Source organism: Castor canadensis, chromosome 7 (assembly GCF_047511655.1).
Source record: "Castor canadensis chromosome 7, mCasCan1.hap1v2, whole genome shotgun sequence".
Classification (NCBI taxonomy): domain Eukaryota; kingdom Metazoa; phylum Chordata; class Mammalia; order Rodentia; family Castoridae; genus Castor; species Castor canadensis.
Genome location: NC_133392.1, coordinates 97410233 through 97432759, shown reverse-complemented (window position 1 = coordinate 97432759; position 22527 = coordinate 97410233). Strand labels below are relative to the sequence as shown.

Here is a 22527-nt window from a genome sequence, read left to right as displayed (position 1 = left end):
AAACTATTAGTTAAACAACCCAAGACCTGTGAAAAGAAAATGCAAGAACTCACTGACTCCATCAAAAGATGAAACCTGAGAATCATGGGCATTGAAGAAGGAGAAGAGGTGCAAGCAAAAGGAATGCATAATATATTCAACAAAATAATAACAGAAAACTTCCCAAATCTAAAGAAAAGTATGCCGATCAGGTACAGGAATCCTCCAGAACACCAAACAGACCTGACCAAAATTGAACTACCACACAACATATTATCATTAAAACAACAAGTGCAGAGACTAGAGAAAGAATATTGAAGGCTGTAAGAGAGAAAAAAATAACATACAAAGGTAAACCATCAAAATCACAGCAGACTTCTCAACAGAAACATTAAAATCAAGAAGAACATGGGGTGAGGTCTTCCAAGCACAGAATGAAAATAATTTCAACCCTAGGATACTCTACCCAGCAAAACTATCATTCAAAATAGATGGAGCAATAAAAGTCTTCCATGATAAGCAGAAACTAAAACAATATATGACCACCAAGCCACCACTACAAAAGATTCTCCAAGGAATTCTGCACACAGAAAATGAAAGCAAACAAAACCATGAAAGGGCAGGCAATACCAAACCACAGGAGAAGAAAATGCAAGAAAGTAAAGAGTAACATTTATTCAGCTACACATAATCAAACTCTTAATCAACAAAGACAACAACGTGACAGGGATCACCACATACTTATCAAAACTAACACTGAATGTTAATGGACTAAATTTCCCCATCAAAAGACACAGACTTGCAAACTAGATTAAGAAGGAAGATCCAACAATCTGCTGCCTACAGGAGACCCACCTTATCAACAGAAATAAGCACTGGCTGAGAGTGAAAGGCTGGAAGAAGATTTACCAAGCCGATGGTCCCCCAAAACAGGCAGGGGTAGCAACACTTATCTCAGACAAAGTAGATTTCAAACCTACTTTGATCAAATGAGATAAAGGACACTTCATACTAATAAAAGAAGAAATACACCAAAAGGAAATAGTAATTATCAATCTATATGCACCCAACATCAATGCACCCAATTTCACCAATCATACTCTGAAGGGCCTAAAAGCATATATAGACCCCAACACAGTGGTAGTGGGAGACCTTAATACCCCCCTATCACCAATAGATACATCATCCAAACAAAAAATCAGTAAAGAAATCCTAGAACTAAATCACACCATAGATCAAATGGACCTAGCTGATGTCTACAGAATATTTCATCCAACTTGTGCACAATATACATTATTCTCAGCAGCCCATGGAACCTTTTCCAAAATTGATCATATCTTAGAGTACAAAGCAAGACTCAACAAATGTAAGAAAATAAAAATAATCCCATGCATTTTGTCTGACCACAATGCATTAAAACTAGAAATCAACAACAAAAACAACAGTAAAAAGCACACAAACAATTGGAAGCTGAACAACACATTACTCAGTGATGAATGGGTCACTAATGAAATAAAAGAGGAAATTAAAAGGTTCTTGGAAGTTATGAAAATGAAAACATGACCTACCGGAACCTATGGGACACAGCAAAAACAGTCCTAAGAGGAAAGTTTATAGCCATGAGTGCATATATCAAAAGGACAGAAAGATATCAATTCAGTGACCTCACACTACAGCTGAAACTCCTAGAAAAACAAGCACGAACAACCCAAAACAAGCAGAAGGAAATAAATAATTAAGATAAGGGCTGAAATCAATGCAATAGAAAACAAACAAACAAACAAACAAAAACCATACAAAGAATCAATGAAACAAAAAGTTGGTTCTTTGAAAAAATAAATAAGAATGACAGACCTCTGGCAAACTTAACTCAAATGAGGAGAGAAAAAACTCAAATCAGTAAAATCAGAAATTCAAAAGGAGAGATAACAACAAACACCATGGAAATCCAGGAAATCATCAGAGACTACTTTGAGAGCCTATACTCTAATAAATTTGAAAATTTTGGAGAAATGGACAGATTTCTAGAAACTTACAATCACCCAAAACTGAACCAAGAAGATATTAATCACCTGAATATATCTATAACACAAAAAGAAATTGAAGCTGCCATCAGGAGCCTCCCCAAAAAGAAAAGTCCAGGACTTGATAGATTCACTGCTGAATTCTATCAGACATTTAAAGAAGAGCTAATACCAACCCTCCTGAAACTGTTCCATGAACCAGAATGGGAAGGAACACTGCCTAATTCATTTTATGAAGCCAATATTACTCTCATCCCAAAACCAGACAAAGACACCTCCAAAAAAGGAGAACTTCAGGCCAATATCCCTAATAAACATTGATGCAAAAATCCTCAAAAAAATAATGGCAAACCGAATCCAACAACACATCAGAAAGATCATTCACCATGACCAAGTTGGCTTCATCCCAGGGATGCAGGGGTGGTTCAACATTCGCAAATCTATAAATGGAACACAGCACATCAATAGAAGCAAAGACAAAAACCACTTGATCAACTCAATAGATACAGAAAAAGGCTTTGATAAGATCCAACATCACTTCATGATAAAAGCTCTAAGAAAACTAGGTATAGAAGGAATGTACCTCAACATTGTAAAGGGTATATATGACAAACCTACAGCCAACATCATACTTAATGGTGAAAAACTGAAACCATTCCCTTAAAATCAGGAATGAGACAAGGATGCCCACTCTCCCCACTCCTATTCAACATAGTACTAGAATTTCTAGCCAGAGCAATTAGGCAAGAAGAAGAAATAAAAGGAATACAAACAGGTAAAAAAACTGTCAAAATATCCTTATTTGCAGATGATATGATCCTATACCTTAAAGACCCAAAAAAACTCTACCCAAAAACTCTTAGACACCATAAACAGCTACAATAAGGTGGCAGGATACAAAATCAACCTACAGAAATCATTAGTTTTTCTATACACCAACAATGAACAAACTGAGAAGGAGCACATGGAAACAATTCCATTCACAATATCCTCAAAAAAAAAAAAATCAAATACCTAAGAGTAAATTTAACAAAGGATGTGAATGACCTCTACAAGGAGAATTACAAACTCCTAAAGAAAGAGATCGAGGAAGACTACAGAAGATGGAAAGACCTCCCGTGCTCATGGATTGGTAGAATCAACATAGTAAAAATGGCAATACTACCAAAAGCAATCTACATGTTTAATGCAATTCCCATCAAAATCCCAATGACTTTCATCACAGAGATTGAAAAATTACCCTAAACTTCATTTGGAAACACAAGAGACCATGAATAGCCAAGGCAATACTCAGCAAAAAAGAGCAATGCTGGAGGTATCACAATACCTGATTTCAAAATATAGTACAAAGCAATAGCAATAAAAACAGCATGGTACTGGCACAAAAGCAGATATGAAGACCAGTGGAACAGAATAGAGGACCCAGATATGAATCCACACAACTACACTCACCTCATTTTTGACAAAGGTGCCAAAAGTATACGATGGAGAAAAGACAGCCTCTTCAACAAATGTTGTTGGGAAAAGTGGTTACCATCTGCAAGAAACTGAAACTAGATCCATGTCTATCACCCTGTACTAGTATCAACTCAAAATTGATCAAGGACCTAAATATCAGACCTGAAACTCTGAAGTTACTATAGGAAGGAAAAGGAAACACTCTGGAACAAATAGGTATAGGCAAAGACTTCCTCAATAGAACCCCAGCAGCCCAGCAACTAAGAGAAAGGATGAATAAGTGGGACTTCATAAAATTAAAGAGCTTCTGAACAACAAAAGAAATGGTCTCTAGACTGAAAAGACCACCCACAGAGTGGGAGAAAACATTTGCCAGCTATACATCAGACAAGGGACTGATAACCAGAATATACAGGGAACTTAAGAAGCTAAACTCTCCTAAAATCAATGAACCAATTAAGAAATGGGCAACTGAACTAAACAGAACTTTTTCAAAAGAAGAAATTCAAATGGCCAAAAAACACACGAAAAAATGCTCACCATCTCTGGCCATAAAGGAAATGAAAATTAAAACCACACTAAGAAATGTGAGTCAACTCCCTGTATAGCTATAGTTATCTCAACTAGCAAAAGCACTTGGTCCTTCCTATTATTGCTTATACTCTCTCTTCAACATAATTAGAGATAAGGGCAAAATAGTTTCTGCCGGGTAGCAAGGGGTAAGGGGGGGGGGTAAGGGAGGGAGTGGGGGGATAAATGAAGGGGGTAGGGGGAAGGGGGGAGAAATGGCCTAAACATTGTATGCACATATGAATAAAATAAAAATTAAAAAAAACACACTAAGATTCCACCTCACCTGTTAGAATAGCCATTATCCAAAACATCACCAACAAGTGCTGGTAAGGATGTGGGAAAAAAGGAACTCTAATCCACTGCTGGTGGGAATGCAAGCTGGTGCAACCACTCTGGAAAAAAATTTGGAGACTTCTTAAAAATCTAAACATAGACCTACCATATGATCCAGCAATCCCACTCCTAGGGATATACCCAAAGGAATGCAACACAGGTTACTCCAGAGGCACCTGCACACCCATGTTTATTGCAGCACTATTCACAATAGCCAAGTTATGGAAACAACCAAGTTGCCCCACTACTGATGAATAGATCAAGAAAATGTGGTACTTGTACACAATGGAATTTTACTCAGCCATGAAGAAAAATGAAATCTTATCATTTGCAGGTAAATGGATGGAACTGGAGAACATCATTCTGAGCAAGGTTAGCCAGGCTCAGAAGGCCAAAATTTGTATGTTCTCCCTCATATGCAGACTTTAGATTTAGGGCAAATACAGCAATGTGATTAGACTTGGGTCACATGATAAGGTGAGAGCACACGTGGGAGGTATGGGGATAGGTAAGAAACTCAAAAAACATGATAGTATTTGAGGTCATTACTGCAGAGGAACTAATGCAGAAACATTAAAGTGACAGGTTATTCAGGAACTAATGTAAAGATCAGTTAGAGTTGAATCAACATGGGTTGTAACACATGGGTACATGAAAGCAATAGTAGGAATCTTTCTGTGTAGCTGTCCTTAAGTAGTAAAAATGCTTTGTTTTTCTTATCATGCTTATGTCTTTTCTTCAACAAAATCAGTCACAAGGGTAGAACGGAACCTGCCTGAAACTGAGGAGGGGAATGGGGGAAGGGTGGGGGAGGGGGTCAGGGTGGAGAAATGACCCAAACAATGTATGCACATGTGAATAAATGAACAACAACAAAAAATAAGGTGATAATTTGATTCCCATCTGTCTGACTCCCCTCCACAACTCAGTTGATATTGAACTTGGGCTTCTTAACACCCCCATAATGATAGAAACAACAAAATGAAATATAAATATCCCCAAACATATGATTTCTTTAAAAAGATGTCTATAAAGTCAAATACAATGCAGTTATTCAAATGACGCTCTTGGTGTATAGACTGATTAATGAGTAAAAGTAGATTCTGATGTAGCATATTTCATATATGTATATACACATACACATATCTTCTCTTAGTCTCCCTTTTCTATCCTATCCTCTTCTATGTTTTCTTTCTTTCTTTCTTATTGTTGTACTGGGGATACACTGTGCTATTTATAGAAGTTCTTACAATGTATCATAGTTGGGTCCACACCCTCCATCATTCTCCATTGTACCCCCTACCCCCCTTCTTGGAATAGTTTCAACATGTCTCATTTTTCCATTTTCATACTGAAGTATGTATGTAATATTTCTATCACATTCAGCCTCCTTCACACTTTCTTTTTTTTTTTAAATTTATTTTTTATTATTCATATGTGCATACAATGCTTGGGTCGTTTCTCCCCCCTGCCCCCAGCCCTCCCTTACCACCCACTCCGCCCCCTCCCTTTCTCCCCTACCCCCTCGATACCCAGCAGAAACTGTTTTGCCTTATCTCTAATTTTGTTGAAGAGAGAATATAAGCAATAACAGGAAGGAACAAGGGTTTTTGCTAATTGAGATAAGGATAGCTATACAGAGAGTTGACTTACATTAATTTCCTGTGCATGTGTGTGTTACCTTCTAGGTTAATTCTTTTTAATCTAACCTTTTCTCTAGCTCCTGGTCCCCTTCTCCTATTGGCCTCAGTTGCTTTTAAGGTATCTGCTTTAGTTTCTCTGCACTGAGGGCAACAAATGCTATCTGGTTTTTTAGGTGTCTTGCCTATCCTCATATCTCCCTTGTGTGCTCTCACTTTTATCTTGTGATCAAAGTTCAATCCTCTTGTTGTGTTTGCCCTTGATCTAATGTCCGCATATGAGGGAGAACATACGATTTTTGGTCTTTTGGATCTGGCTAACCTCACTCAGAATTATGTCCTCCAATTCCATCCATTTACCAGCGAACGATAACATTTCATTCTTCTTCATGGCTGCATAAAATTCCATTGTGTATAAATACCACATTTTCTTAATCCATTCGTCAGTAGTGGGGCATCTTGGCTGTTTCCATAACTTGGCTATTGTGAATAGTGCTGCAATAAACATGGGTGTGCAGGTGCCTCTGGAGCAACCTGTGTCACAGTCTTTTGGGAATATCCCCAAGAGTGGTATTGCTGGATCAAATGGTAGATCAATGTTTAGATTTTTAAGAAGTCTCCAAATTTTTTTCCAGAGTGGTTGTACTAGTTTGCATTCCCACCAGCGTGTAAGAGGGTTCCTTTTTCCCTGCATCCTTGCCAACACCTGTTGTTGGTGGTGTTGCTAATGGTGGCTTATTCTAACAGGGGCTTCACACTTTCTTTTTATCTTCCCCTCTCCCACTGGTACCAATCCCCAGACAGGACCTGTTTTACTCCCTGTTCTCCATTTTTGAAAAAGAGGAAAAAAAGCATTTTTTTGTTTAAGATAGCTGTACAGGGAGTGTCCATGTATATTATAACTTGAATTGGTTCATGCCCTCTTATATTTGTCCTTTCTACCTCAGTCTCCCTATTGTGATTTAAACAGTTTAAAAATTCTATGTTCATTCTTGTATAGAAAGTACATCAAACATATTTGCCTTCTTTTTTTTGTATTATTGTGTTGGGTGGGGGTACATTGTGGCATTTATAAAAGTTATTTCAATATGTCATACTTGAATTCACCTCCTCCATCATTTGCCTTTATCACCCTTCTCTCCATTCCTGGAGTAGTTTCAACAGCTATAATTTTCCACTTATATACATGTGCACACAGTATTTGCACTATAGTCACCCTCTTACACCCTTTATCCACATCCTCTTCCCTCCTGCTTGTAACCAACCTCCCCAGACAGGATCTGTTCCACCCTCCTGTTCTGTGATTTTGTAAAAGAAAAATAAAAAGACATTTTTGTTTAAGATAGCTACACAGGGAGTTTCCCTATGACATTTTCCATGTATATGTGTATTATAACCCAAATTGGTTAATCTCCTCTATTTTTCTTCTTTCTACCTTAGTCCCCTTCTTATGGTGATTTCAATAGGCTTAAAAATTCTATATTCATTCCTGTATAGAAAGTATATCACCCATATTCACCTTCTTAACTTCCTTCTTTTACTCTCCATCTTCTGTTAATATTTTTCAAAATATTGCTTTGTATTTGTATTTTATCTTTATCCCACATATGAGAGAAAATATGTAGACTTTGTCATCCTGAGCCTGACTTACTTCACTTAACACAATGTTCTCAGTTGCATCCATTTACCCTCAAACCACATGATTCCATTCTTATGGGTGAATAAACTTCATTATATATATATGAATAAAACTTCAAACATTTCCTTAATCCATCCATCAGTTGTAGGGCATCTGGGTTGTTTCCATAGCTTGGCTATTGTGAGCAGTGCTGCAATAAACATTTGTGGACAAGTGTCTTTATTGTGTCCTGACTCACATTCGTTTGGGTATATCCCTTGCAGTGATATTGCTGGGTCAGATGACAATCTTTAGATTTTTGGAGGACCTTTCATACTATTTCCCATAGTGGTTGTACTATTTACATTCCCACCAACAGTGCATGAGGGTTCCTTTTTCCTCACATCCAGCCAACATTTGTTGTTGTTTGTGTTCTTGATGGTAGCCTTTCTAACAGGAGTGAGGTGGAATCTTAATGTGGTTTTGATTTGCATTTCCTTTATGGCCAGGGATGGTGGACATTTCTTCATGTGTTTTTTGGCCATTTGGACTTATTTGAAAAAGCTCTGTTCAGTTTATTTCCCCGTTTCTTCATTGGATCATTGATTTTTTGGGGGGAATTTAGATTTTTGAGCTCCTTGTATATTCTGGTTATTAATTCCTTGTTAGATGCCTAGCTGGCAGATTTTCTTCCATTCTGTGGACTGCCTCTTCAATCTGGTGACCATTTCTTTTGTTGTGTAGAAGCTTTTTAGTTTCATGTAGTCGCATCTGTCAATCCTTTCTCTTAATTGCTGAGTCATTTGTGTTCTATTTAGGAATTAATTACCTATGCATATTTGTTCCAGTGTATAACTTGCTCTTTCCTGCACTAGCTTCAAAGTTTCAAGTCTTATATTAAGGTCCTTAATCTACTTTGCATTGACATTTGTACAGGATGAAAAACATGGATCTAGTTTCAGTTTTCTGCATGCAGATATCCAATTTTCCCAAGCAGTACTTGTTGAAGAGACTGTTTTTTTTCCCATTGTATATTTTGGGAAACTGCAAAAATCAGGATTCATATCTGGGTCTTCTATTCTGTTCCACTGGTCTTTTTATCTGCTTTTGTGTTAGTACCATGCTGTTTTTGTTGCTATGGCTCTGTAGTATAGTTTGAAGTGGGGTATTGCAACACTTCCAGCCTTGCTCTCTTTGCTTCCAAATGAACTTTAGGGTTTATTTTTTCAATCTCTGTTATGAATGTCATTGGAATTTTGATGGGGATTGCATTGAACATATATATTGCTTTTGGTAGTATAGCCATTTTCACAATATTGATTCTGCCAATCCATGAACATGGGAGATCTTTCCACCTTCAATAGTCTTCTTTGATTTTTTTCTTCAATGGTTTATAGTTTTCATTGTACAGGTCTTTGACTTCCTTTGATAAGTTTATTCCTAGGTATTTTATTTTTTGAGGCTACTGTAAATGGAATCGCTTCCCTGTATTCTTTCTTAGTCTGTTCATTGTTGGTATATAGAAAGGCTACTGATTTTTGTAAGTTGATTTTATATACTGCTACTTTGCTGAAGCTGTTTTTATGGTGACTAGAAATTTTTTGGTGGGGTTTTCAGATCTTTTAGGTATAAGATCATGCAATCTGCAAATATGGGTAGCTTGATTTCTTCCTTTCCTATTTGAATTCCTTTTATTCTTCTTCCTGTCTTATTGATGTAGGAAGGAATTCCAAGACTATGTTGAATAAAAGTGGAGAGAATGGACACCATTGTCTCATTGCTGACTTTAGGAAGAATGGTTTCAGTTTTTCCCCACTTAGTATGATGTTGTGTATAGCCTTTGTCATATATAGCCTTTATTATGTTACATTCCTTCTATTCCTAGTTTCACCAGAGCTTTTATCATTAAAGGATGTTGAATTTTGTGGAAGACTTTTTCTGTATCTATTGAGATAATCATGTGGTTTTTGCCTTTGCTTCTGTTAGTATGCTAAATTATGTTTAAAGATTTGCATATGTTGAACCATCCATGCATTCCTGAGATGAAACTGACTTGATCATGGTGTATGATTTTTTTGATGTATTGTTGAATTCAGTTTGCCAATATTTCATTGAGGATTTTTACATTTATGTTCATTAAAGAGATTGGCCTATCACTCCCCTTTTTTGTTGTGTCCTTATCCAGTTTTGGGATGAGTGTAATAGTGGCTTCACAGAAGGATTTTGACAGTGTTCCTTCCTTTCTATTTCATGGAAAAGTTTGAGGAGTGTTGGAATTAGTTCTTCTTGAAAGGTCTGTTGGAACCTCACCCCTGTTAGAATAGCCATCATTAGCAACACCACCAACAACAGGTGTTGGCGAGGATGCGGGGAAAAAGGAATCCTCTTACACTGTTGGTGGGAATGTAGACTAGTACAACCACTCTGGAAAAAAATTTGGAGGCTACTTAAAAAACTAGACATTGATCTACCATTTGATCCAGCAATACCACTCTTGGGGATATACCCAAAATACTGTGACACAGGTTACTCCAGAGGCACCTGCACACCCATGTTTATTGCGGCACTATTCACAATAGCCAAGTTATGGAAACAGCCAAGATGCCCCACCACTGAAGAATGGATTAAGAAAATGAGGTATCTATACACAATGGAATTTGATGCAGCCATGAAGAAGAACAAAATGTCATCATTTGCTGGTAAATGGATGGAATTGGAGAACATCATTCTGAGTGAGGTTAGCCTGGCCCAAAAGACCAAAAATTGTATGTTCTCCCTCATATGCGGACATTAGATCAAGGGCAAACACAACAAGGGGATTGGACTTTGAGCACATGATAAAAGCGAGAGCACACAAGGGAGGGGTGAGGATAGGTAAGACACCTAAAAAACTAGCTAGCATTTGTTGCCCTTAACGCAGAGAAACTAAAGCAGATACCTTAAAAGCAACTGAGGCCAATAGGAAAAGGGGACCAGGAAGTAGAGAAAAGGTTAGATCAAAAAGAATTAACCTAGAAGGTAACACCCATGCACAGGAAATCAATGTGAGTCAATGCCCTGTATAGCTATCCTTATCTTAACCAGCAAAAACCCTTGTTCCTTCCTATTATTGCTTACACTCTCTCTACAACAAAATTAGAAATAAGGGCAAAATAGTTTCTGCTGGGTATTGAGGGGGTGGGGGGAGAGGGAGGGGGTGGAGTGGGTGGTGGGGGCAGGGGGGAGAAATGAACCAAGCCTTGTATGCACATATGAATAATAAAAGAAAAAAAGAAAAAGAAAGGTCGTTGGAATTCAGCAGCAAGTCTGTTAGGTCCTGGACTTTTCTTTTTTGGGAAACTCTTTGTTGCTGCTTCAATTTCATTGCTTGTTACGGATCTATTTACATGATTTATATCCTCTTGGTTCAAATCTGGATGTTATATGTGTCTAGAAATTTGTCCCTTTCTTCTAGATTTTCCAATTTGTTTTGAATATAGGTTTTCAAAATAATCCCTAATAATTCCCTGGATTTTCTTGGTGCTTGTTGTGATCTCCCTTTTTTTTTTGTTTCTAATTTTATTAATTTGGGTTGTTTTCTCATTTTAGTCAGATTTGCTAGGGGTTTGTCAATTTTATTTATCTTTTCAAAGAAGAAGAATTTTGGTTCATTGATTCTTTTTATGGTCCCTTTTTTGTTTATTTCAGTCCTTATTTTTAGTATTTCTCTTCTTCTGATAGTTTTGGGTTTAGCTTGTTGTTTTTCTAGGAGTGTGAGATATAGCATTAGATTGTTTATTTGAGATCTTTCTGTATTTTTAATGCATGCTCTCATGGCTATAAACTTTCTCCTTAGTACTGCCTTTGCTGTGTCCCACAGGTTTTGATAAGTTGTAATTTAATTTTCATTAAATTCTAGGAACTTTTTGATTTCCTGCCTTATTTCTTCAAGGATCCACTGATCATGAAGTAACTAACGTGTTGCTCAGTCTCCATGTGTTTGAGTATTTTCTGCTGTTTCTTTTGTTGTTGAGTTCTAGTTTTATTCCACTGTGGTCCAACTGTATGCAGGGGGTTATTTCAATTTTCTTATATTTGTTAAGATTTGTTTTGTGACATAAAATATGATCTATTTTGGAGAAAGTTACGTGGGTTGCTGAGAAGAATGTATATTGTGCTGTTGTGGGGTGGAATACTCTGTAGATGTATGTCAGTTCCATATGAACTTTGGTGTCTTTCAGTTTTAGTTTCTTTGTTGATTTTTTTGTCTGGATGACCTATCTGTTGATGATAGATCATCCTCTATACTTTTAAAAGTAAAATAAAAATGGGCTAACTTTAGTTTTGACTCTACATATGCTGTATTTACAACTGTTTGCTATGTTTATGGTAAGTCATGCATGTTTTATTTTACTATTCTTTTGTCTCTCAGGAAGTTTTATTAGTGGGGTAACAAGAGTCTTGGTCATAGACAGGAGGTCTAGAAATAGTTCAGCTTTTCCCAGCTGGATTCCAACTTGACATAGATACCTTTCATAGGACAAGGGCCCCTGGTCATTTGGGGCTACTGATTCCACTTCCCCACCTTCTCTACAGAGCCTTACATGATCAGAAAGAAGCTTTCCTGTAGACTCAAATGAGGCTAGAGTCATCTTTTTTCTCACAGCCCTGTTCAGTCTTCTTCCCAGGAGGCTGATGCTGCTGTATGAGGAGAACCAAAGGCTCAGTCATCCTGCCTGTTGAGGGATAGGAGAATTCTCCAACTCAAGAAGATAAGCTGTGGATAATAACAAGGTCAGGGTGAGCTGGTCCACAAGGGTACCTCTAATTCATGTAAATACCAAATCATTCTCATTTCAGTGACTCCCAGGAAGTGAAATTTTCGTATAACTAAAATTTCTAGATAGCCAGTGTTCACTATCTTAAAAGCTTATATTATATTTTTTATTTGTTTGGAAGCCTTACTGATGAATTTTCAATTTATTTCAGTAAACATTTAACATCTTCTTGATTACTCAGTTTCTCCTTATAAAGAATTTTTTTTTTAGTTTAAAAAATAGAATTTTATTTCACAGCTCTGGAGGTCAGAAGTCTCACATTAAGATATCAACAGGGTTGGTATCTTCTGATGTTTCTACTTGCTTGCGAATGGCTGTCTTCTCTGTGTCTTTGCATGTTTTCCCCCCATGATATGAGTCTGTGTCCTAATTTCTTTCTTTTTTTAATTATTCATTTATTCACATGTGCATACATTGTTTGGGTCCCCTAAGCTCATTAAACCATAAAGTCTTGAAGAGCAACCCCTGGTTGTTTTACTTTCAAGGTTATGCCTGTGGTTTTTAGATTATTGACCTACTGCATCCCCTCCTGGAAACTGTTCCATGTGAGAATCCATGTATTTTGGTTCTTTTGAAACCCTGCTATATTATAGAAGCATTTGGTTGTTATTTTAGGGTTCTCTGGAAGAACAGAGCCAGTAGAACATATATAATGATAAAAGGGAATTTATTCCATTGGCTTAGGATCTGAGGCTGGGTAGTCCAACAATGACCATCTGTAAACTTGAGAGTCAGAAAACCTGGTAGCTGCATAGTTTAAGAAGCTGAACTCAGAAAAAGGGGACCAATGATGTTGTCCCAACTGTGATTGAAGGCCTGGAAGCTCCCCAGAGAGTTGCTGATGTGATTCTGTGTTGAAAAACTGAAAAAGCTGGTGTCTGATGTCCATGGGTGATGGCAGTGGCAACACATGCACTCACTTAGGAAGAGTAGAGCATGCATGCATTTCCCTCTTTTATTCCATCCAGGCCCCCAGCCTATTCAATGGTGCCTCCCATTTGTGGTGGACCATTTTCCCCTCAGTTTCTTTCTCACAGGTTAATCCTCTCTGGAAACACCCTCACAGACACACCCAAAAGTATGCTTTACTAATTCTCTCAGCATCTCTCAACCAGCCAAATTGACAATTAAGATTAACTATCACAGTTGGGCTTGGTGCTGGTGGCTCATGCCTATAATTCTAGCTAGTCAGAAAGCAGAGATCCAGAGGATCCCAGTTCGAAGCCATCCCCCAGAAAATAATTCATGAGAACCTATCTAGAAAAATAACCAACCAAAAAAGGGCTGGCAGAGTGACTCAAATGGTAGAGTGCCTGCTTAGCAAGTGTGAGGACCTGAGTTCAAAACCCAGTACCATAAAAGATTCACCTTCACAGTTGGGAATGTGTGATTAGCATCAAGATTCAGGATCTTGCAGTAAACATCTTTGCTGTTGTGAGGACATTTCCATTTGTTTCTGAGTTTTCTGCCAGTTTTTGCCACTGTGGTAATAATGGTCAGCCGTCTGACCTGTGGTTTATAATTTTATAACAAGATTTGCATTTACATTTTTGACAACCAAATTAAAATTCATGTTTTCTTTTAGAAGCAGGTTTCTTCATATGTCAACCATCATTTACATTATAATTTTAGGAACTGTGGTTCAAACAAATGAAGTACATTTTCTAATCCCATTCATGATGTAATGGTTAGGATCTGTTCCTGAAATGACAAGCCTGAAAATCACAAGCTATTTCTAAAAATTCCAAGGGGAAAATCTAATGATTATGTTTTCATCCATTTAACAATTCTATTCAACTTCATTTAGACATAGAATCTCTTACAGTTTTTCTATTACCTACAGTATAAAGCTCAATTGTTCTAACATTGAGTTAATACTAGTTAAATCTAATATTAGTTAGCTTTTGCTGCACACCAACCCACTCAAAACAGAGAAGTTTAATACCATAAAAGTGTTTGATTATGTTTCATGATTTTGTGGGTAAGTGTGAGTCAGGTCTTTTGGACTGGGTTGGCTTGTTGGTGCTGGATGGTCAATGTTGGCCCAAATATGTCTGGGATTCTCACCTGGGATGACTGGGATGAAGACTCATCCTTCAGTGGACTAGTCTGAGTGTGTCCATGATGGCAGGTGCTTTCCAGCAGCAAGAGAGCAAACCCCAGTGCATATATACTTTTAAGCCTTTGCCTGTGTCCCATTCACTAGTTTCCCATTGGCTAAAGCAAGTCACATTGGTTCAAGTCAGTGTGGAGGGGATTATGCAAGTGCATGTGTATAGGAAGGCATGATCTATAGAAGCCATTACCACAACCATCTACCATGGCATTTTTTTTTTTTTTAGTTTTTAAATTTTTTTATTAGAATGAATTAATTGTACAAAGGGGCTTCACTGTGATATTTACAATATGCTTACAGTCACTTTGATCAAATTTACCTCATATATATTACTCCCTCTTAACTACCCTCCCTTCCCCTCCTTGGTAACAGTATCTGTATACATTTATAATAGTCACCCTCTCCTTTTCCTCTCCCCCACCCTTTGGTTCTCCCCTCTGAACAGTCCCACTTTTACAATGATGTCATTATTTTTTAGGTCTAGATTTTGCATGTTAGTAAAAATGTGATATTTGTCCTTCTGAGAATGGCTTATCTCACTTAACATGATGATCTTCAGTTCCATCCATTTTCCTGCAAATGACACAATTTCATTCTTTCTTTTATAAATACTCCAAACATATATAAATCATATATAAATACATTATTTCTATAGTGACTGGACCAACAGTGTGTAAGGGTTCCTTTTCTCCCTGCATTAGTTAATTTTGCCAATGGAAAATCAGAGTAGTCTAATTAAGCCAGGTATTCAAGAGTAGAGGCAGTTATTTTCAAATTAAAGCATAGAGAAAAAGAGTTTCCTTCCCCATTTTCCTCAGCTATGGTTTAGCAACAAAATTACAGAATTTCTCACAGAGAAAACATGAGAACTTTCTGGTCCTTTCTGACCTATAGTAGGGTCAACTTGTAAGAGGATTATAAGAATTCCATTAGCGGAAATAAAAAGAAATACTGGCAAAATCATAATAGCAAAAACTCATTAAATGTTAAAGATCACTCACATCTCCCTGTGCTGCTTATTATGAACATTCTGTTGACGCTTTCCTCTTTTTTTTTTTTTTTTGGAGTACAATGGTTATTTACTTTATTTACTTATTTATTTTTTCTTTCTTTTTTTAATTGTTTTATTATTTTATTTTATTATTTCTATGTGCATACAAGGCTTGGGTCATTTCTCCCCCATGCCCCCACTCCCTCCCTTACCACACACTCCACCCCCTCCCTCTCCCCCCACACCCTCAATACCCAGCAGAAACTATTTTGCCCTTATCTCTAATTTTGTTGAAGAGAGAGTATAAGCAATAATAGGAAGGAGCAAGTGTTTTTGCTGGTTGAGATAAGGATAGCTATACAGGGAGTTGACTAACATTAATTTCCTGTGCGTGTGTGTTACCTTCTAGGTTAATTCTTTTTAATCTAACCTTTTCTCTAGTTCCTGGTCCCTTTTCCTATTGGCCTCAGTTGCTTATAAGGTATCTGCTTTAGTTTCTCTGTGTTGAGGGCAACAAATGCTAGCTAATTTTTTAGGTGTCTTACCTATCCTCACCCCTTGTGTGCTCTCACTTTTATCATGTGCTCAAAGTCCAATCCCCTTGTTGTGTTTGCCCTTGATCTAATGTCCACATATGAGGGAGAACATATGATTTTTGGTCTTTTGGGCCAGGCTAACCTCACTCAGAATGATGTTCTCCAATTCCATCCATTTACCAGCGAATGATAACATTTCGTTCTTCTTCATGGCTGCATAGAATTCCATTGTGTATAGATACCACATTTTCTTAATCCATTCGTCAGTGGTGGGGCATCTTGGCTGTTTCCATAACTTGGCTATTGTGAATAGTGCTGCAATAAACATGGGTGTGCAGGTGCCTCTGGAGTAATCTGTGTCACAGTCTTTTGGGTATATCCCCAAGAGTGGTATTGCGGATCAAATGGTAGATCGATGTCTAGCTTTTTAAGTAGCCTCCAAATTTTTTCTAGAGTGGTTGTACTAGTCTACATTCCCACCAACAGTGTAAGAGGGTTCCTTTTTCCCTGCATCCTCGCCAACACCTGTTGTTGGTGGTGTTGCTGATGATGGCTATTCTAACAGGGGTGAGGTGGAATCTTAGCATGGTTTTAATTTGCATTTCCTTTATTGCTAGAGACGGTGAGCATTTTTTCATGTGTTTTTTGGCCATTTGAATTTTGAAAGTTCTGTTTAGTTCATGTGCCCATTTCTTTATTGGTTCATTAGTTTTGGGAGAATTTAGTTTTTTAAGTTCACTATATATTCTGGTTATCAGTCCTTTGATGTGTAGCTGGAAAATATTTTGTCCTACTCTGTGGGTGTTCTCTTCAGTTTAGAGACCATTTCTTTTTAGAGCAGGAGGTTTTTAGTTTTATGAAGTCCCATTTATCCATTTTATCTTTTAGTTGCTGTGCTGCTGGGGTTCCATTGAGAAAGTTCTTGCCTATACCTACTAAATCCAGAGTATTTCCTACTCTTTCCTGTATCAACTTTAGAGTTTGTGGTCTGATATTAAGATCCTTGATCCATTTTGAGTTAATCTTGGTATAGGGTGATATACATGGATCTAGTTTCAGTTTTTTGCAGACTGCTAACCAGTTTTCCCAGCAGTTGTAATTGGAGAGGCTGCTATTTCTCCTTTGAATATTTTTAGGTCCTTTGTCAAAGACAAGTTGGTTATAGTTGTGTGGCTTCATATCTGGGTCCTCTATTCTGTTCCACTGGTGTTCATGTCTGTTTTCGTGCCAGTACCATGCTGTTTTTATTGTTATTGCTTTGTAATATAGTTTGAAGTCAGGTATTGTGATACCTCCAGCATTGTTCTTTTTACTGAGTATTGCCTTGGCTATTTGTGGCCTCTTGCTACCACGGCATGTTCCAAACTCAGTCTAACCCTGTGGTCTGCAGACTATGACTGAGGTGCCCTGGGACACTATAATGTATCCACAGTGGTGTTGTTGGACAGCTTAAAAATTTGAAGGAAACATAGTTATACTCTATAACTATTAGACATCTTACAAATTACTGGCTTAATGAAGTTTTCAGTGTAAGTATCAGACTGGCACATTACTTTAGATAATGTTATGTCTTTGCAAAGCTGGGATTTTGAGTGGTTATTATAACAATAAGCAAGTGCTGTGTGAAGATCAGTGTGGAACAGGAGACAAGGGTACCCATGTTTAATTGGATTCAAAGGTGCTAGAAGCTGTGCAGTGGTCAACAGGCTATACATTCCATTATTTTGATTAAGAGTAAAATAAAATATTATCTTAAAAATTTACATGCATGATGGATCACAACTGTAATCCTAGCTATTTGGGAGGTGAAGGTTAGGAGGACTGTGGTCCAAGGCCAGCCCATGCAGAAAGTTCATGAGACCTAATCTCAATCAATAAAATCAATAAAATCTGGTCATGGTGGTGTGCAACTGTCATTCCAGCTATGGGGGAAGCATAAATAGGAAGATTGTGGTCCAGGTAGGCCAGGGAATAAATGTGAGACCCTACTAAAAAATACTTAGAGCAAAAAATTCTGAAGGTGTGACTCAAGAGGTAGAATGCCTGCCTCACAAGTGCAAGGCCCTGAGTTCAAACCTTAGTATTACCAAAACAAGTTATGTGCATTATTTTAAGTGGTACCTAAGTTAGATATACATACTTACTGATTTATTCCTAAGTATAAGTAATTAGGAAATTAACCATTTAGGTATTTCTTTGGGCCTGTGGCCAATGTGAAAATATTAACAAGACACTAAGGGAGAGTGAACCAAGAAAAGTTGGGAACTTCTGTTCTAATGTCATTTTCTACTGCTGATGAAAGAAAGGCAGAAAGGAAAACTAGTTTTAAGAACAAGTGAATGGATTTAATTTTGAATATGCTGAGTCTGAGAACCTCATTTGGGATATTAGACCATTTGGAAAAAGATACAAGAGTAGGACTCAGTAGACAGTCTGGAGTAGAGCTAACACAGCCCTGAATAATGATGTGATTATACCATCTTCCTTCTGCTTTGGATCTTGAATGTACTCAGCCATCCATTGGAAAATAAGAAGATAGTGTTCAATCCTGGAAGAGAATTAATAATGTCTATAAAAATTATAGTATCAGTTACTGTAAAGGGAGAGGCTTCAGATTTATTGCTATCATCTCTCACCAAGCTGTGCTATTTATTTGTGGGATTCTCAGAACAAACCTGCAAAACAAACATTCATGACGTAGTTTTTAAAAACTATGGTAAAATATGTATAACATAAATTTCACTAATTTAAACATTTATAAATATACAGTTTAGTGGATTAAGTACATTCACATTATTGTGCAACTGTCACTACTATACATTTCTAGAACTTTTCTCTTATCCCAAACTGATGTTTTATACTCTTAAAGCAGTAACTCTTCATTTCCCTCTTCTGACTCTATGAATTTGACTATTCAAACTACCTCATGTAAGTAGAAACATATGTTGTTCATCCTTTTGTGTCTGATTGATTTAACTTAGCCTTATGTCTTCAAGGTTTAACCATATTGTAGAATGTGTCAAAATTCATTCCTTTTTAAGGCTGAATAATATTTTATTGTATCTACAGACCACATTTTGCTTATCCATTCAGATGCTGGTGAGCATTGGGTTGTTTTAAACCTTTGGTTACTATGAATAATTTTCTTATGAGCATGAATATACAAATATGTTTCTGAGTGCCTGCTTTCAATATTTTTGGGTATATGTAGAAGTGGAATTGCCACTGGATCATATGATAATTCCATGTTTAATTTTGTGCAGAAATACCATATTGTTTCCCCAGTGGCTGTACCATTTTACATTTCTACCAGCAATGTACAAGGGTTCCAATTTCTCCATATCTTTGTCAACACTTGTTTTTTGATATTAGCCATCCCAGTGGGTGTGAAGCAGTCTTTCACTGTGGCTTTGATTTGGATTTCTGTAGTGATGCTAAGCACCTTTTCATGTTTTATTAGACATTTGTATATCTTTTTTCTTTTGCAATCATACTCAGGGGGACCTCACTGAGGATGGCCAGACCCTAGTAGTCAGGAGACAGCAAGCTCCCTGAGATCTCTACGCCTTCCTGCTTTCTCCATCTTCTTTAAATAAACCATGACAGCCACTGAAGACTCCCTGGTTGGAACAATTCCAAGAAGAACAGAATCTGCAACAGGAAAGGAAGCCCAAACCATGAGCCTGCAAGTTATTACACAGTGCCACATGGGATGACTTTGGAATTAAGGTAATGCCCTCTATCTACTGCTGCTGTGATGATTCATTCAGAAAGATTTTACATTTTCTGTCTTAGAAGTCCACGAACTAGAATAAAGACAAGAGGTTTTTTCCACTAGCTAAAGCAGACGTGGCTCTTTAAATGCCCTTTTTTCTTTGAAAGGGTAACTTCCACCAGATCTTGCATGATATTTAAAAACAAATATTAAAGGTCACTCACTGGTAAGGTAATTGACTTAAACATTTTATATATTTTTATTTTTTATTGAATTATTTTATTTATTTATTATATTATTGTTCTGGAGGTACATTGTGACATTTAAAAAGGTTCTTACAGTGTATCATAGTTGAACTCACCCCCTCCATCATTCTCCTTTATCTCCCTTTCCCCCTTCTTGAAATAGTTTCAACAGGTCTCAGTTTTCCATTTCATACATGAGTATATAATATTTCCACTACCTTCACCCTACTACACCATGGTACCAATCCCACAGACAGGACCTGATTTACCTTCCTTTTTTCCATTTTTGAAAAAGATGAAAAAAAAGGCATTTTTGTTTGTTTAAGGTAGCTATACAGGGAGTTTCATTGTGACATTTTCATATGTATATGTATTATAACCCAAATTGGTTCATCCTCTCTATTTTCCTTCTTTCTATGTCCCCTTCTTATGGTGATGTCAATAGGTTTAAAAATTCTGTATTCATTCTTGTATAGAAACTGCATCAACCATATTTGCCTTCTTAACTTCCTTCTTTTATGCTTTCCCTTCTGTTAGTGACCTCCCTTTAGTGTAAAATATTTTTTATAATATTGCTTGTATTTGTATTGTGTCTAACTCCCACACATGAGAGAAAACATGAGGTCTTTTTTTTTTAGACTGTTTTTTTCACTTAACACAGTGTCCTCCAGTTGCATCCATTTACCTTCAAACCACATGGTTTCATTCTTCCTTATGGCTGAATAAAACTTCATTTTGTGTGTGTGTGTGTGTGTGTGTATAATCACATTTTCTTAATCCATTAATCAGTTGTAGGGCATCTGGGTTGTTTCATAGCTTGGCTATTGTGAACAGTGCTGCAATAAATATTGTTGTGTAAGTGTCTGTATTGTAACCTGACTTACATTCCTTCAGGTATATCCCTAGGAGTGGGATTGCTGGATCATATGGCAGTTCTATTTTTAGTTTTTTGGAGGAGCCTCCATATTGTTTTCCATAGTGGTTGTACTAATTTACATTCCCACCAACAGTGATGAGGCTTCCTTTTTCCCCACATCCTTGCTGACATTTGTTATTGTTTGTGTTCTTTTTTTTTTTTTTTGGCCATTCATATTTATTATTTTAAGTAGTTTCTAGTCAGGTCATTTTCACATTTGCTTATTTTATCATTTTTACATTTACTCACATGTGCATACATTGTTCGGGCCACCTTCTTCTTCCCACCCCCTGTTTGTGTTCTTGATGGTAGCCATTTTCACAGGAGTGAGGTGGAATTTTAACGTGGTTTTGATTTGCATTTCCTTTATGGCAAGGATATTGACCATTTCTTTATGTGCTTTTTGGGTATTTGGACTTCTTCCTTTGAAAAACTGTTTAGTTCATTTGTCTATTTCTTCATTGGGTCACTCATTTTTTTGGGAGTTTCGTTTTTTGAATTTCCTATATATTGTGGTTACTAATCCCTTGTCAGATGTGTAGCTGACAAAGATTTTCTCCTATTCTGTGAGCAGCCTTGTCAATTTAGAGATCATTTCTTTTTTTTTTCCATTTTTCTTTTATTATTCATATGTGCATACAAGGCTTGGTTCATTTCTCCCCCCTGCCCCCACTCCCTCCCTTACCACCCACTCCGCCCCCTCAATACCCAGCAGAAACTATTTTGCCCTTATTTCTAATTTTGTTGTAGAGAGAGTATAAGCAATAATAGGAAGGAACAAGGGTTTTTACTGGTTGAGATAAGGATAGCTATACAGGGCATTGACTCACATTGATTTCCTGTACGTGGGTGTTACCTTCTAGGTTAATTCTTTTTGATCTAACGTTTTCTCTAGTACCTGTTCCCCTTTTCCTATTGGCCTCAGTTGCTTTAAGGTATCTGCTTTAGTTTAGAGATCATTTCTTTTGTTGTGCAGAAGCTTTTTAGTTTTATGAAGTCCCATTTCTCAATCCTTTCTCTTAGTTGCTGAGTCATTTGAGTTCTATTAGTTCCAGTGTATGCCCTGCTCTTTCCTTCACTAGCTTCAAAGTTTCAGGTCTTATACTAACGTCCTTAATCCACTTTGAATTGATATTTTTACAGGGTGAAAAACATGGATCTAGCTTCAATTTTCTGCATGCAGATATCCAGTCCTCCCAACAACATTTATTGAAGAGGCTTTCTTTTCTCCATCATATGGTTTGTGTGCCTTTGTCAAAATTCAGGTGGGTGTGGCTGCGTGGATTCACAACTGGGTCATCTATTCTGCTCCACTGCTCTTCATGGTGGTTTGTGCCAGTACCATACTTAAACACTCTGTTTCAAAATTCTTTTTCTTTTATCATAAAAAATCATTTCAGGGTCGAGCCAAAAATGATAAGATCCAGGAGGCTACAGAATCATGACTGCAAGATTAGCAATGACTTCCTACATATGCAGGTAATAAAAGTCATTTAGAGGGTTACAAATTATTGACATTTGTATAACTTTTTTGAAGAGCTGTCTATTTAAGTTCTTTTGTCACTT

The 22527-nt window shown here is 37.1% G+C and overlaps 1 long non-coding RNA gene across 2 annotated transcripts in view; it reads left to right on the top strand.

Moving 5' to 3' along the window:
* The window catches only part of LOC141424907 (uncharacterized), a 69034-nt gene that overhangs the window by 2032 nt on the left and 44475 nt on the right, over nt 1-22527 (top strand). Inside the window, exons 2-4 of one of the 2 annotated variants that reach the window (XR_012449852.1) lie at nt 19584-20026; nt 22105-22226; nt 22362-22440. This is a non-coding gene — a long non-coding RNA (uncharacterized lncRNA). The remainder of the gene's footprint in view (nt 1-19583; nt 20027-22104; nt 22227-22361; nt 22441-22527) is intronic. The other variant, XR_012449851.1, reaches the window with a different exon arrangement.